The sequence below is a fragment of the Lissotriton vulgaris genome, chromosome 7 (assembly GCF_964263255.1).
Source record: "Lissotriton vulgaris chromosome 7, aLisVul1.2, whole genome shotgun sequence".
NCBI lineage: Eukaryota > Metazoa > Chordata > Amphibia > Caudata > Salamandridae > Lissotriton > Lissotriton vulgaris.
The window spans coordinates 140,110,927-140,127,771 of NC_141695.1; the positions used below are offsets into that span (position 1 = coordinate 140,110,927).

Here is a 16,845-nt window from a genome sequence, read left to right on the forward strand (position 1 = left end):
CTTAAATGCAAACAATCGCAATTTAGCGAATTCTCGATTTGCGATTTTTGCATTTGGGATGATGCATCCCAAATGCAAAAATTGCACTAGCAAAGGGCCAGATTCTGAGAATCTGGCCCTTTTGCGAGCGCATTTCGCTTGATGCATCTGGCCCACTGCCCCTAATAGGGGGGGGGGGGTGATGCATCCGGGACATACTTGGTGAAACACAGGGAATTTATCTCCTACCAGATGGACATGTTTAGTATACAATACGCCAGAAAGCGGCAAGCAGCAGTACAGTGCAAGTCAATAAGGGAAGAGCGTCTCTATACCTTTTCCTATGTAAAAGTCAGGTGGGGTGGCCCGTCCCGTCCTCTTCTGGCCGTAGAGGGCCCGCCCTTTGCCCGGGCTTCGCCCCGCGCTTTGGCCCGCGCGCGTCCCGCGGGACAGGAACAAGTTCTGTGTAAATAGGTCAAGGAGGCGGGGCCGGCCGGGGAAGAGTACCAGCTGCAGGTAATAGGAGGGAATGCTGGTACTCGCAGTCCCTGGCCGCCGCACCCGCCGATTCCCACAACTAAAGAAAATGCCGTAAATAGTCTGACAGTGGGCAGAGTAATCCTCCGGTCCTCCCGCAGACCCAGGTATGGGAAACCTCGAGCCGCAAGTCGCTCCCACGAAGCGGGGGCGGCAAGAGGTTTTCACAGGCAGCAAGCAGGAGGCGGGGCCGGCCGGGGAAGAGACCGACAAACAAGAAAACCAATGAATCGCTTGTTTCGTTACTTGGCGCCATTTTGGAACGGGGGAGTAAATTGTGACTACTCAACCCGATATAAGGATTTAGCGAGTTAATGCGTCAAGGACATCTGTCGATACGATTTTTCTAAGTCCGTAGTTATTCACAGATCTTACTATTATTAGATTGTACACTAAAAAGTAATTCTTATAGAAATGTGAGTAATCATATGCAAGCTGATGAATTTACAATGATCAGCATAGTCTAATGCAATGTTTTCGGTTTAGTTGGAGCTATTTATATAAATTAGATTATCACATACTATATTTATATATTGAATTTTCAAGCCTTCTAAATTTTATAATGCATTTGCTAGTTGCTATCTACTGGGCGTTGGCCAAAAGCAATAACCATCAAAGTCGTTTCTCACAAGACTCATTCATTAGATCGTGAGCTTGTTATTCTATATTAATTACATAGTGCTGCCCTGAATGATCCCGATGTTAAGGCTGATTACATTAGATGAAATGAACAGTTCCAAACTTTAGCCATGCTACACCGCTGAGATATTTTTTACACACTTTTTTTGATCTGTAATAAATAGCTTATAGATTTACACATTAACAGAAATCAATAATGTTAACAACATTATGGAAAAAATAATATTTTTCTTCTTTTTGTATCTCTTGAAAACAGATATTACAGGAAATTATACAATTCATTGTTGATGTTAAGCCCATTAGAGATACTACGAAGTCGACAAATCCATGCAGCTACCTTTTGTCTGATCATCTTAGTTCTATCCCCACCTCTAATTGGTGGCTTTACATGAACTACAGGCCCATTTCCCTTCTCCCAGGAGTTAGCAAGATCGCGGAAAAACTAGTCAACAGGAAACTCTCGCAGTTTCTGGAGGCCAATAACAAACTAAAAAGTTCCCAGACGGGCTTCCGACCAGGGCAGGGCACTGACATCGCCCTCCTGGCAGCGGTAGAGGAGGCCAGAGCGCTACTGGATGGGGGAGGATCAGTGGCAGTGATCCTCCTCGACCTTAGTGCGGCGTTCGACACCGTTGACCACCAACTCCTCATCGAAAGATTGGCAGGAGTGGGAGTGGAAGGTACAGCCTTATCTTGGCTTTCATCCTTCCTGGCCCAACGGACCTATCAGATCTGGGAGAAGAACGCCCGCTCCTCCGAAATGCCCCTCCAATGTGGTGTGCCTCAGGGTTCTTCCCTGAGCCCCACATTATTTAATATCTATATGTCCACATTGGAGGAGGTTATCACCCCATTCGGAGTGAGCGTCGTCAGCTATGCTGACGACACACAACTAGTGGTGTCTTTGTCCCACCCCAAACAACAGAAAGCTGATCTCCTCAACTGCCTTGCAGGTCCATCGATGGATGAATAGATCAGCCCTAAAGCTAAATGGGACAAAAACTGAGGTTCTTTTACTTGGCCCGAAAGGAACCTCACTCCCCCTGGACATTTGGCCAGCCTGTTTAGGTCCTCCCCCTGATCCAAAAACAGAGGTAAAAAGCTTGGGTGTATGGATTGATTCTGATCTCTCATTCACTTCGCAAGCTAAGAAGGTAGCAGGGACCTGCTTTGGTCTCCTAAAATCTCTGAGGAAAGTCCTGCCCCTTCTTCCCCCCAAGTCCCAAAAACTACTAATCCAAGGTCTCATAATATCGAGACTAGATTACAGCAATGTGATTTATCTGGGCGCTCCTGAAGCGACCCTCAATAAACTTCAGAGAATTCAGAACACCGCTGCCCGGATTATCACAAACACCCCGGCCAGATCATCTGCTAAACCTGCTCTCAAACTCCTTCATTGGCTCCCCATAAGGGAGCGAGTCAAATTCAAGGCCTTGTGCCTCGTCTACAAAACTTTGCATAATCAAGGCCCCCCAGTCCTCAGCAACTTTGTCACCCCTTACATAACCACTAGATCCCTCCGTTCTAACGCAGAAAACCTCATCAATACCCCAAGATTCAGGAAAGCTCGATCAGGAGGAAGACGCTTTTCGGTACAAGCTGCTCGTCTTTGGAATTCACTCCCTCGCCTCTTTCGTCTTGAACCACAATATCTGCGCTTCAGGAAGCTGCTAAAGACGCATCTCATTTCCCTAGCTTATTATGTCCCCCCTTGTTTGAACCCTCACCCCTCCTCTCTTCTGCTCTCAGCTCCTGGGCCACTGGCCTGTTGAATTAGGGTCTTTTAGCGCTGGGATACCTCCGGGTGACTACGCGCTTTATAAAATAAATAATAATAATAATAATAATAATAATAATAATAATAATATGCACAGACACGGGGTATTTCTCATCTCTATTTTTTATGGCTCTCACATGTTCCTGTATGCGGATTTTCAGATTTCTGATGCTACTGCCCACATATATTTTGTTACATGCACAAACAATGATGTAAATCTCCAATAAACACTAGCACATGAACAATGGCATTTGCCAAACGAAACAATAAGAAGTGATCAAAATGTGGGAGGCGGCACATAGAGGCGGCACATAAATATTTAATAATATTAGGTAAATCTAATGTTGTTTCTATTAGGTGCGATATCTTGAGGACGCTTTACGAAAGAACCCATACAAGTTAATAATGAATGCGTACGCCTTTTCTTTGATATCCAGAATATAAGACGCTACTATCTGCGACGCCACTGCCTATCTATTGAAATACGACCATTAATCCACTGGCTTTTTTAAAAATATGGTAAGAAGGTTATATTATGTCCTAATACTTCATAGGCTAAAAAGCGTATTAATAGAATACAAAATTAAGATACAACGGATAAAACCTAATACGTACCATTCATCCCTTTCAATGTTTAGAGCAAAATTTCTCAGTAAGGACGTTTCCCCCCCATCAGCGGTTCCCAGAAAATATCACTACAGTTCCGTTTCTCATTTGGTAAGAAAAACTCCTGCATAATAGTAACCTGTGAGATACACGCTAGACCTTTATTAAGCACTTATTTGGGGATCTTTCAATGAGTAATTTATGATCCACCGTGCCACTTTTCTTACCTTATTGGACACATAACTATGTAAAATAATGCCCAACATAATATATAATAGTAGAAAACAGCCAAAGAATAGGCAAACCATGCTACTGTGAGGTTAAATGCTGCAATGAAATAATTTTCTGAATCCTTTTATGTAGAGTGTAATATTACCTATCAGTCTTTCAGGAACTAAAATTCGCTGACTCCAAACATCAATATATGACGTTAGCTGTTATTTCTAGACCATCTACGTAAGCTGACATTGAATCAATATGCTGAGTATGCTGCAAATTACCTGATGTGGTTTTTTGCAATCTCCATAAAAACACATACTAATCCTTTATTGTGATATATAAAGGGACATATCACTCTAATGCCTAGTAGAAGAACTTTAAATTATGCATAAACATTTCTGAGTTTTTTCCCTGTTTTTCCCACCTACATGGTTCTTTTCATCCTCTACTATAAGTGTGTTTGTTGGTAAACTGTGTTTTAATAAAAACAACATATTACTCAGTAGAAGGGTAAAATCTATAGTGAACAACATTTTGGTGTTCAGAGATAGTTTGTAATTATGTATATAGATGTCTGATGACGTGTATATAGATGTATATATGTACAAATGATGTTTTCTTTTCTTCTCTGTAACAAACTCATATATCAGTTGATAGCGGTATTATCAAGCATGTAAATCATGAAACACTAGCTTTGTATATGTAATAACATAACTGGATTTAGAAACGGTTTTTGCACTGTAATACATAGATTTGTAAATATTTTTAATATGTTTTACAGAAATACGATGGTACAGTCCTCAGGAAGACACACCTGTGTCGAAACGCGTAGACAGGAAACCATCTTTTAATTCTATTGTTATATGATAAACGTCTGAACTTATGCATATGCTATAATTCTGAAACATTTTATCATACATGTATATAAATGTACCAGATATTTTTATAATTGAATAATTTTTTATATTGATTAATTAAAATGTATCAAATGTGCAAAAACTTGTTTTGATCACTTTATTGTTTCGTTTGGCAAATGCCATTGTTCATTTGCTAGTGTTTATTGGAGATTTGCCGGAGTATTATATTCACACAAAAATGTTTTGCCCTGACTCAGGAAATTGATCCATATCAGGGGGTCCTTGTTTGCTTCACAAAACAAACAATGATGTATACAGTAAGGGTGGTATTGCAGTTGATGAATGAGTTTATGAAAAACTCCTTCTCGGTGTTGTGTTTGAATTTAGACTTTCTATGCAGGCCAAATTGGCACATATTACAACTTCCACATGTAAAGAAACCATTGGGTTTCTCAGAGAGCCAAGCTATTGTACTTTTTTTCTTTACATTTTGGATGTAGCTTGGGCAAAGCATATTTTTAATTGTTTCTCCCCTTCGGTACACTACCTTAGGCTTTACAGAGATAGTCCCTACAGGCAGCTTCGCTGATTGTAAAAGATGCCAGTTACGTCTAAGGATGTTATATATATGATGACTTTGCACATTATATTGGGTTATGAATGGTATACTTTCAATTTGGGACGTCATTTTATTCTTTGGTTTAGAAACCAAAGTGCTCTGCCTGTCCACTTTTTGTATTTTCTGTTCAGCTCTTCTTATGTTTTCTTTAGAATAGCCTCTTTTAATGAAATTATTCTTTATTAGATTCACATTTTCCTTGAATGAGTCGTCAAGGCTACAATTACGCCTTGCTCGAATCATTTCCGTATAAGGGATGGCATTGATAGTACTGGTTGGATGTGCACTTTCTGCATGTAATATTCTATTACATGACGTGGGTTTTTTAAACATAGTGCTATGTATCTTTTTTTCTTTGTGAAATAGTTTTAGATCCAAGAACCCTATGCTCTCCCTAGAGTATGACATCGTTAGTTTCACATGGAATCTATTGTTGTTCAAATGACATTGAAACGCGACCAGTTCTTCTACATTTCCATTCCAAATTAGCAGAATGCCATCTATCTTCCTAGCATAGAAAATTATGTTGTCCATCTATTGCATGGTCCCAGGTCCCCAGGCGTGCTTCGTCTCATACAAACCCATGAAGAGGTTTGCATAAGACTGAGCAAACCTGGATCCCATGGCCGTTCCGCGTTTTTGCAAGAACCAAGAGCCATTATGTAGAAACACGTTCATGGTCAACACATGTGTGCCATGTCCAATATGTTATGTTATTTGGATTTTTAAGCGCACAGCTGCCCCAGCTAAGGGGCGTCCCGGCGCTATAACTGGAAAAGGTAACATAACTAATAACACAGAAAAAGTAGGGAGTGATTAATAAGGCAGAGGAAAGAAATGAGTTTTGACAGCTTTCCTAAAAGCAAAAAGGTCATCCAAAGTGCGAATGTAGGCAGGAAGTGCGTTCCATAGTTTAGAGGCCAAGACCGTAAACGATCGGCCACCCAGTCTACATCTCTGAAATCGGGGGACAAGTGCCAGATTTTGGCCAGCAGAACGAAGACTACGCGAAGGGGTGTACAAAGACAAAAGGTGCTGAAGGATGATAGGGGTGTCAGATTTAAGAATTTTGAAGGCAAAGCAGAGGGCCTTGAACTCTATGCGCCTGATTACTGGCAGCCAGTGCAGATTGAAGATTGCGCTACGGGCTGAGCAGAAGCGTGGCAGGCCCACCAGGGCTCTAGCTGCCGCGTTCTGCACCCGTTGAAGTCGCAAGACTTCCGCCTGGTTGGAGCCCAAGAGCAGTGAACTCGCGTAATCGAGCCTCGATAGTACGCTGGCTTGGATCACCATCTGGCGGGTGGGGGCATCAAAAAATTTGAGGATAGGCCTCAAACCACGCAAAATGCCGAAGCACATGGATGCCACCTTCTTAGTGTGGAACGAGAAGGTTAGTTTGGAATCCAACCAGACGCCAAGATTTTTGAGTTCGGAGACCGGTTTAGGGGGGGTCCCAGCTCCTTAGGCCATCAGCTAGCACCCCACCGATCAGGATGTTTCCCCAGCACCATCACCTCAGTTTTGAGGGCGTTGAGTTGTAAACAATTTGACGTAAGCCAACTAGCAACGGCCCTCAAACCGTCCGCAAAGTTCGACGCCAGTTGGTCAGAGTCCCCATTAAGAGCCACCGCCAACTGGGTATCATCGGCGTATGATACCATAGTGAGACCCCAACTCTTCGCAACCTCCGCCAAAGGTTGAACGTAGAGGTTGAAGAGAGTGGGGCTCAACGCCGAGCCCTGCGGGACTCCTTGAGCGATGGCATGGGACTTGGATCTGAACGGTGGCACTACAACCTGATAGGATCGTTCCGAAAAGAACGATTGAAACCAATCCAACGCCCTGCCTGAAATACCAGCCTCACCAAGCCTTCGAATAAGAATGGTGTGAGATACAGTGTCAAAGGCGGCACTGAGGTCCAGGAGGACCAGTGCCGCCGTTTGACCTGCATCTAGTACAGAGCGGAGATGTTCGACCATGAATAGAAGTGCCGTCTCTGTACTATGTCCAGATCTAAAACCATTCTGTGTAGGATCTAGTAGATGTGCAGATTCCAGATGGTTTGTTAAGATGTTATTAACATGGGCCTCTGTAATCTTTGCCACCCAGGGAAGAAGGGAGATAGGTCGATAACATCATAGAGTGGTCTAGATGAAAGGCACTTCTTTTATACAGGAAGTATTTCAGAGCTCTTAAACCGCAGTCAGTGTGGATACAGTGTAAAGACTTTCAACGTCCATAGTGACGAACATTAGTTCATCACTATTCCACTCAAAGTCATCAAGTTTGCTCAACACATCCCTGCTGTCCTTTAAGTAGGCTGGTAAATTGTGTACAATCGGTTGCAGAAAGTTATCTATATACTCAGACAGATGCTCTGTAGGGCATCCATTTCCCAAAATTATTGGTCTACCTGGAGGGAAAACCCGTCCCTTATGTAGTTTGGGTAGTATATAGATACATGGGTACCTACTGTCCTTGGCCTGTAAATATTTATACTCTCTATCTGAGATTAACCCTATTTCAGGCCAATCTTTTAGTCTAGCATTGATGGCATTTTCAATTTTAGGGATGGGGCATTCCTTTAGAAGTTCGTAACAAGAGGAATCACTCAATTGCCTATCTATTTCGCCCAGATAGTCCTTAAGATCCATTAGGACAATATTTCCTCCTTTGTCGGCTTCACGCACGACAAGATCCCTATCTTCTTGCAGATTTTTTTAGGAGGGACAAATCTTTTTTAGAGAGATTGTAATGGTGTATACAATGAGAGCGACTACCATGACTGTCCTCGAGTCGATGTAGTTCAGATGTAACCTTATCCAAGAATTCATCTAAATGTACATCCTGCACTCCTGCAGGGTGCAATGCGGTGTCCCTCAGGGCTCTTCCCTTTCCCCCCTTTTATTTAACTTATACATATTCCCCCTCATTTTTGCTTCACAGCAACTGGCGGTCACAGTCTTCAATTATGCAGATGACCTCCAGTTGATGTTTAACCTTTCTCACTCCCCTGAATCCATTCACAATTTTCAATCGGTTATGATTTTCATCAGGGACTGGATGAATTTCAACCACCTCAAACTTAATCCAGACAAAACTGAGGTGGTTCTCACCAGTGGAACATCCAGTCCCTGGAACCCCATGTTCTGGCCCCCTTCACTCTGTGTCCCTCCCATTCAGTCAAAACCCTTGGGATCACGCTGAACCAACATCTTACCTTGCACTCCCAAATCAGTAAGGTGGTATCCTCCTGCTTCTTCACCCTTCGCACTATTAGGAAAATGTCTAGATTTTTTCCACCCTCTGCCTTAAAACTCATCTTGATGGCAATGGTGTTCTTGCCTTGACTACGGCAACATCCTCTATAACAGTGTCCCGGCTTATGCCCTTCGACGCCTTCAACTGGTCCAGAACCAAGCTGCCCGCCTCATCCATGGTCTCCCTAAATTGCACCACGCCACCCCCCTACTATACAATTTGCATTGGTTGCCCATCAGAGAGCGGGCTCTATTTAAACTTGGCTGTACCACGTTCCAAGACCGAGCCGGAACTGCCCCAGCATTCATAAATTCCGAAATCAGTAACTACATCCCGGCCAGACAACTCCGCTCCTCCACCCAGTCTCTTCTCTCCGTACCACGCTTTAGGAGAAATAGAATGGGCGGGGTGAGATTCGCTGTACTTGGCCCCACCTTCTGGAATTCCCTTCCCCCACCATTAGATCCATCTCCCTGTACTATGACTTCCGCAAGGCACTCAAGACTTATCTTTTCCTGCAAGCCTTTTCAGTCTAACCTTCAGCTCCCTTTTCCTCTGGGTTCAATCGCATCCTTAGCGCCAAGAAACCGCTAGGTATATGTGCGCTTAATAAATATTTTTTAATTCAAATTCAACTCCTGATGGTATAAACGTAGATTTATTTCTCAAGCCACTGTCAATTGTGGTGTCCTCATGAATGTTAAGCAGACCAGCCATTTGTTTAATGTCAATATTTAGGTCATCTTCATCCAAAGTGGCTATCAGATGAAAACCATCTAAATCACAAATTGTTAAACCATGAGCATCACTCACATTTCCCAAATCATTAGTAGCAATAGACTGATGTTCTGCAAAATATTTCTTTAATTTTAGTTTTCTCACGAATTTGTACAGGTCAGCATGCAAGTCAACATAATTGCAATTTTTACTTATACAGTAGTTTAAACCTTTCTGCAAAATACTGGTTTCCTTTAGTCAAATTTCTAGATGATAAATTTACAATGTTTAGTTCATTAACAAAACAGGTATCATTTTCAATTGAACACACATCTTCAGTCATAGTATCTATGTTTTTGACATTGTCAGTTTGCTTTGCAAACGTGTTTGTACTCCTGTTTTTCCGTTTCTGCCCACCCCGTCTGGTTCTGCGCTTGAATTTTTTCTTCGGTTCCCTAAACTGTAGCGCGTACCTCCTGTAAAAAATGGGATGTTTGAGGAGTGGCCTCCGAATTACTGGTACCCTCTCCTGGATCACTTTCAATAGAGGATAGGGAACTGTTGCTAGTTGATATATTTAATGTTGTTGTCACAGTTTTATCCACAGCTATTTGTTTGGGGTTCACATCATCATATTTTTTAGCAAATACGAAAACCCTATGCGATCGCATTGCCGAGCGGGACCAGATACCCACTGATCCAGGACTCCCAGCAACTTGTAAGCGATCGGAATTCCGACTCTTCCTGGCGGGTCCCGATTCTGGTGACCACAATTTATCAATCCTTTACAACCCAAGCCATAGAACTAACATGGTTTTAGAGGCTTGCAACTAATTAGGCACTTATCAAATGTCCTGATGATGATCCCTTTGAAGTACAAGTGGGATCGAAACGCCGTCGACCAATTCATGTGCCTTATACAGTGTGTATATTATGTACTGTGTTGATGTACAGGCGCATCTTGCAATATTTGTTCATTTTGGGGCACATGCATCATTGTTCCGTTTTGCGATTCGTAAATTGCGATTTTTACGGAATCGCAACTTGCGAATCGCAAAACGGGATGCATCATTTTTTTTAGTTGACTTAAGGAATCGCTAAAAATCACAAGATTTTTTAGCAAATTTGCATGTTGCGAATTCGCAAAATTGCGAATTCGCATTTTGATGCATTGGATTGAAGACACACCCAGGAAGCCTACACACTAATTGAATGCACCCGAGACCTAGTTTGAACTAGAGTGGCAGTTGGTCAGTACAGCTTTGTTTGCTGCACCAGGAGGACTGTTTTTTGAGGGCTGCAGAGGGAGAAATGGATTCAGAAACCGGAAGTCAAGACCTTCATGCTAGAAAAAGGAAGATGAAGTTCAGTGAGCAGGAGTTGCAGATATTAATAGAGGAGGTCTCTCAGAGGCAGGAAGAGCTTTTTGGAAAATTGTCTTTGAAGGTCCCAGAAGCAGTCAAAAGAAAACATTAGCTGGCCATTCAAGCCAAGGTAAATGCTGTGGGGGAGATATCACCAACCTTCAAAAAAGGTGGTATGACTTACGCTCTTGTGCAAAAGAAAGGATTGCGACAAGGATCAAAAGTGCAAAGAAAACTGGTGGAGGCACTCCCAAGGACACACCAACTACCTTGAGTACTTGGTTGAGGGGACCCTTGTGACTGAAGCAGTGATTGGAGTGATTCAGATAGACACCTCTGAGCATGCTGGCACTTCACAAGGTATGTGTATATTGTAAATTTGATCAATTTTAATTTTCATTTGTTTGGTTTGCAAGATGTAATGACACTTAGTAGTAAAGCTCATGTTCAAACCCCTTTAAGAATAGGACACTTTGCTTTGGCTTATGGCAGTTTAAAAGGCATTTTATTGCAGGAAGCAGTGCATCATGGGATATGTAGTTTTTTCAACATGATTTTTAAAAGGTTCTTAAAATTCATATTTACAATTAAGAAATTAAAGATCACAAAAGGAATACTTAAAATGCTTGCAGTTAGCAATTTTATTGGTAAACAGATGTGCATTTTAGTGCATATTAAAACATGTTAGTTCAAATCATACATATACTGAATGCACTTTATCATTTGTAGATGTTGATAAGGAAACAGAAATAAATGTTTCTGAAGAAACCAACATGGATTTGCAGAACACATTTGATCAAAAGTCAGAAACATCTTCAACACCTGTGCACACATTGCAAGGTAGAAAGAGAGTGCGTCAGCTTCTGAATTCAGACACTGAGGAAGAAAATAATGTCCCTGAAGTTGAAAAGAAAATTGCTGCAATCACTGACAATACTAATAAACAGTCACGTCGGCGCAAAAGACTTCAAAAATTCTTCAGAAGAAGGCCATGGTCAAAAAATCAAAGTGACTCCATAGACGATAACACCCTTGCAAGTGTTGTAGAATTAAAATTATTGAAAGTGCAGCGTCTGCAAGGGAAGGATATGAGAATTATGAAGGGGAAACTCAGTGATATCAGTGAAAATATTACTGCAATGAACACAAATTTTACTGCACTAACAAAAGTGATTGAAGGTGCACATAAGGCCTCATGTGACAATTTTGACCGCATAGCAAGTGCATTGGAGAACATTTGTCATGGAATGGAAGGCCAGAAGATTGCAAATCGCAAAAGACACATGAGATCAATGATGAGCATGCACACATATGCCAGGGCATTAAATAGAGTTGCTACCAGCAATGCACAGCTAAGGAAACATACAATTTCCATTCAAAAGGACATTCGGCAATTTCGTGGAGTACTCTGTGAAGGTATGCTGTCTATGAGAAGTGCTGCTACTGAGATGCAGCCTAAAGAAAACCTTAATAAATCTGATGAAGGGGGTCCAAACATTGATTATGATGTAAGCAATGACAAAATTTAACCTAAAGATGTGCCAGAACGCCGTAGTGCAAGAGGTCAAGAAATGAGTACAGGAAAACCAAAACATTCTGAGAATGTCAAAACCAAAGCTTTAGGTTTGCGTGGAAGGAAGAAATGATTTTCATTATTAATTTGCTACTATTGTCATAATTTCATCTAATTCTGAAAATTAGACCTGGACAGATTGAAGTTTGTTTTCACTTTATTTTTGTCTTCAAATTACAAGCAGTATTGTTTTTTAAAGTGCCAAGCTCCTCCTTCATTTGCCAAATTTAAAATAAATGTTATACACATTACATTAAACTCACCTTTTGTCAAAAATAGTGTTGAGTGAATTCTGCCCTTCTTCTCCTCCCTTCTGCTGCGGCAGGTCCATGTAATCTTGGACGGGGTTGTTGAGGCTGGTTGTCAATATTTGTTAGCATATCCTCCATATCAAGTTCAAGGCCTCTCCTAGTAGCTATGTTATGCAGGATAGCACATGTTGCAACTATTTTGCAGCAGACATCCGAACGGTATTGCAATGCTCCACCAGTCTTATGCAGTATGCGGAACCTAGACTTCATGACACCAAAAGTCCTCTCTATGATACTGCGGGTAGAGATATGGGCATGGTTGTATTGCTGTTCTTTGTGGGTTGTTGGAGTCAGGGAAGGTGTGAGTATGTATGACCTCACACCATATGCACTATCTCCCAAGTTTTAAAATACAAGTTGGAAATGAGTATCAATTACATGCAAGAGCATGACATTTAAATACATTTCACATTGAATAATTACATTTACCTTGTAAATATCTATCTCCAAATTCTCCAGCAAGCAGGCGAGCATGGATGGAACTATGTTTAAAAATGTAGGAGTCATGAGCACTCCCTTGATAACTGGCAACTAAGTCAGTGATGATTCCTTTTGCATTGCAGATTGTTTGAATATTTAAGGAATGATAATTTTTCCTATTTCTGAAAATATATTCATTAGCAGAAGGGGGACAAATGGGAACATGAGTTCCATCTACACATCCTATTACATGTGGGAAATGTGCCATGTTGTAGAAGTCTAATTTTGTCTGCAGCAACTCCTGCTGAGTTGTAGGGAACTTTATGTGATGGTTTATTCTATGTAGCATTGCAATAAGAAAGTCTCTAAAAAATCTAGACAATGCACTCTGTGAAACCCCCCCAGCAACAGCAATGACACCTTGAAAGGAGCCAGAGGCCAGAAGATGAAGACAACATAAGACCTGCACATGGGTGGGTATGGCTTGAGTCCTAGCTGTTTGCCTCTGCAATATGGGGTCTAATTCTGCTATCAGATCTAAAATTGAGTCTGCATTAAGCCTATACTTATCATATATGTCTGCCTGTGTCTGCCGAAACAAAGTGATGCGCAATCTAAATATTCTTTCATTAAGTATTCTTCTCCTCTTCCCTGCTGCTCTCAAACGCTACCTATGTGCCAGCACAATCACTGCTGCCATCCTGGAAGAGTTCCTGAGGGTCTGTGAAACCCCTTTTGTAGTTGCCAAATCAATTGCACATGTTTCTGTTTTAGAAAAAAAAATAACACCTGCTCACACTTCTTCTAAATTTAGGAATTCTTAATAGCGATTTCTATGAAAATCGCAAATTGCTAATTTTCATGCATTCCGCTTTTCGCAATTTTTTTAAGGAATCCTTACTTTTGCGAATTTAAGTAAACTCGCAATCCCGTTTGCAAAAAAACAAGGAATCGCAAAGCCAATTGCAATTCCTAATTATGAAAAAACATAAGACCTGTACATGGGTAGGTATGGCTTGAGTCCTAGCTGTTTGCCTCTGCAATATGGGGTGTAATTCTGCTATCAGATCTAAAATTGAGTCTGCATTAAGCCTATCTATACTACTATTATAAAGAGAGAACTTGCACCTTTTGGCCAGGTAAACTCGGGAACCACAGCACCAATCAACACACCCTATACATCTATGAAAATGTCAGGGTGTGTAGATGGACATAGGCTATATAAATTAATTTAAAAAAGTAAATTAAAAAAATTACGTTTGTAAACAAAGTAGTCCCCTGAAAGTAGCGCCGGGCGGGACCTAGAGCTGGCCACAACGCGACGTGCTTGATGACGACAAGGAGGAGGGCGGTGAAGTGCCTAGCGGCGGCACAGGTAAGGAAAAAGAAGGAGGTAGCAGTAAATCAAAATGTTGGGCGGGAGGGGGGCGCGAGTGAGTCTGGGCGGGAGGGGGGCACGAGTGAGTTAGGGCGGGAGGGAGTCGGTGCGGAAGGGGGTCGGGCGGGAGCGGGTGTACTGCCCCCAGCCCCTTTCTGCCCCAGGCAACTCTCACACCTCCCACCAGACCAAGAAAATACACAAGTCCTCATCACCCGAGAACATAACAAGTCTAAATTTGGAACGGCTCCGCGGATCCCTTGTATGGGGGGGAGGGGGAAAGAAATTAAAGTTTGCTCTCAAGGCTGTTGGTGCCATCAACCCCTGAAATATGAGCAACAGAAGAGCGCCCCCACCCCCCAGCCAACGCATCCATGCATCTGATAATTCGACACGCACTGTTTCTAAATCGGCAAATCTTTCTGACTTCCCGAGCACGAGATGAGAGACAGGCCCCACCACACCATCACCTTCTGCAAGGAATCGGCATCAGCAAGCAACTCCAAACAGATGTTAGTACTTTGGTGTCATTCAACCCCCACCCACACACAACGCCCCAAAACAGGCCTCTTGGGCACAAAAAATGTATAAACCTTTACAGGTCTGTTAAGCATGAACACACCTCGGACGTGTTTCCACAAACGCAACGCCCCACAACTGGCCCCATTGTCTCAAGGGCTTTACAAACCTATACACATCTGTAAGCATGAAGACACCTCTGATGTGTGTCCCCCACACACACATAACGCCCCAATAACCGGCCTCTGTCACAAGAGTTTCTGCCCGAGGCAACGCTGGGGCGGGCTGCTAGTACTTATCATATATGTCTGCCTGTGTCTGCCCAAACAAAGTGATGCGCAATCTAAATATTCTTTCATTTTGTATTCTTCTCCTCCTCCCTGCTGCTCTCAAACGCCACCTACGTGCCAGCACAATCACTGCTGCCATCCTGGAAGAGTTCCTGAGGGTCTGTGAAACCACCATCTGCTACAACCTTTTCCCTCCTGAGGCGGAAGCCGGGAGGTCTCCCTTCTTTCCTTGCACATTTTATCTGTGTGTTGTGACTTGCCTGCATAGTCTTTTATCTTTGTGCAGTTTAGGCTCGCGCTTCGCGCTTGATTAATAAGCGTTTGCTGCCTTTGTTAGAGACTTCCCAGCGCTTTTAGGCACTTCGTTTGCTCCCTTCCCCCTGCCTGGGTATTCAGACCGCCCTCGGCCGAGTATTGATGCCGAGGGCTGGGATCTGACTTTGGCTGCCATCTTGGGGGTAAGACTCGCCGCCCTCGCGCTCTAGTAGCGCTATAAAAAGCTCCCCTCTTCCTCCGCGCAGCGGACGCGTACTGCGGACGCTCCGGACATGCGCCGGAGTCGCGCCAGAGTCCTGCCCGTCTGTGCCCGTCAGCGTCCAGGAGGCGTACGGCGTGGCAGGATCTCTTAGTCCCTACTCTTCTCACCCCCATATCAACATGCTAACCTACTCATCCCAGGAGCTCCATTCCATGCACACAGTTGCGGAGTCCTGTCACTCAGTTTTTCCTGGTCGCCACAGGGGCAAGCATAAATGCCCAGGGTGTAATTGGCAGCTTATTGGCGTTCATCCTCCCACATCTGACACGAAGGAGCGAAGCATTAAACACCTTTGTTTACTCCTCAACACCAGGTCAATGCACAGACATGCCCAGGAGATCTTTGATCTCCTGACTACGGATAATCCTGCCTGTCTAATGCTTACTGAGACATGGCTTAATGAGTCTTCCCATCCTGACATTGTTGCCGCCATCCCCCCTGAGTACAACATCTTTAGACAAGAAAGAGATAAGGGTAGAGGAGGAGGAGTGGCTCTCGTGGTGAAAAAAACATTCACACGGAAACCATCACGGGCGCCGAATCCCTTGCCTTCTCTCTTTCCCTGTCACCCCAACAATCTGTCAAGGGGCTTCTAGTATATAGACCTCCGGGGCCTGCGGGGTCCTTCTTTGAGGAACTCCAGCAAGCCATGTCCACATTAGTACTGAGAACTGAGCGGTGTGTACTGGCCGGAGACTTCAACTTCCATATGGAAGATTGTTATGATCCGGATACTATTAAGATGCTTGATGTTACGTCTGCCCTGGGCTTGCTCCCCTATCTCTCTGGCCCGACCCACGACAAAGGTCACACCTTAGACCAGGTCTTCTCCACTTTACCGGTTGAGGTCACTGCATTGCTGCCAGTATTATGGTCCGACCATCGACTAGCTCATTTCCAAATACTTGGCACTGAGAAACCAGCAGCCACCGCTATGACACAGCAGGGATGTACTTTCAGGGCATACCATCGGGTGACCCCAGACCTGTTAGCCCAGGCCCTTGTGAATCATCCCGTGTCCTATACCGGTGACCTGGACAATGACCTCGAAACCCTGCAGACCTGGCTCTTAGCCAGACTGAATGAGCTTGCCCCTGCACAGCCCCCCCCGAACCGCCACCAAATGGGTCTCGGCACCTTGGTTTACCGCGGAGTTGGCTCACTCCCGTAGACAATGTAAAGTCACCGAACGGACATGGAGAGCTCAATATGATGCAGTGGCAAAACTGACCTATAGA

At 43.4% G+C, this 16,845-nt stretch overlaps 1 protein-coding gene across 1 annotated transcript in view; it reads right to left on the bottom strand.

Moving 5' to 3' along the window:
* LOC147701016 (phospholipase A2 inhibitor and Ly6/PLAUR domain-containing protein-like) overlaps positions 1-16,845 on the bottom strand; it is a 773,169-nt gene that overhangs the window by 519,315 nt on the left and 237,009 nt on the right. The window lies entirely within an intron of this gene.